Raw genomic sequence first — 700 nt, 5'->3', positions numbered from 1 at the left:
GCCTAAGTTTGAAAAAATCCTACCGAGTGGAGAGCAATCCTCCCACTCGGGGGCTTAGCTGCAGTCCAGTACTCGCCTAAGTTCTCCCACCTAGAGACTTAGCTGCAGTCAGGCACTCGCCTAAGTTTGAAAAAATCCTACCGAGTGAGAGGAAACCTCCCACTCGGGGGCTTAGCTGCAGCCCAGTGCTCGCCTAAGTGTTTAAAAATCCTACCGAGTGAGAGCAAACCTCCCACTCGGGGGCTTAGCTCTAGCCAAGTGCTCGCCTAAGTGTTTAAAAATCCTACCGAGTGGAGAGCAAACCTTAGCTGCAGTCCAGTAATCACCTAAGTTCTCCCACTCGGGGGCTTAGCTGCACTCCAGCACTCGCCTAAGTTTGAAAAAATCCTACCGAGTGGAGAGCAATCCTCCCACTCGAGGGCTTAGCTGCAGTCCAGTACTCGCCTAAGTTCTCCCACCTAGAGACTTAGCTGCAGTTAGGCACTCGGCTAAATTTGAAAAAATCCTACCGAGTGGAGAGCAATCCTCCCACTCGGGGGCTTAGCTACAGTCCAGTACTCGCCTAAGTTCTCCGACCTAGAGACTTAGCTGCAGTCAGACACTCGCCTAATTTTGAAAAAATCCTACCGAGTGAGAGCAAACCTCCCACTCGGGGGCTTAGCTGCAGTCCAGTACTCGCCTAAGTTCTCCCACCTAGAGA

The sequence above is a fragment of the Triticum dicoccoides genome, chromosome 2A, assembly GCF_002162155.2.
Source record: "Triticum dicoccoides isolate Atlit2015 ecotype Zavitan chromosome 2A, WEW_v2.0, whole genome shotgun sequence".
NCBI classification, from domain to species: Eukaryota; Viridiplantae; Streptophyta; class Magnoliopsida; order Poales; family Poaceae; genus Triticum; species Triticum dicoccoides.
Note: the sequence above shows the minus strand (reverse complement) of the source record.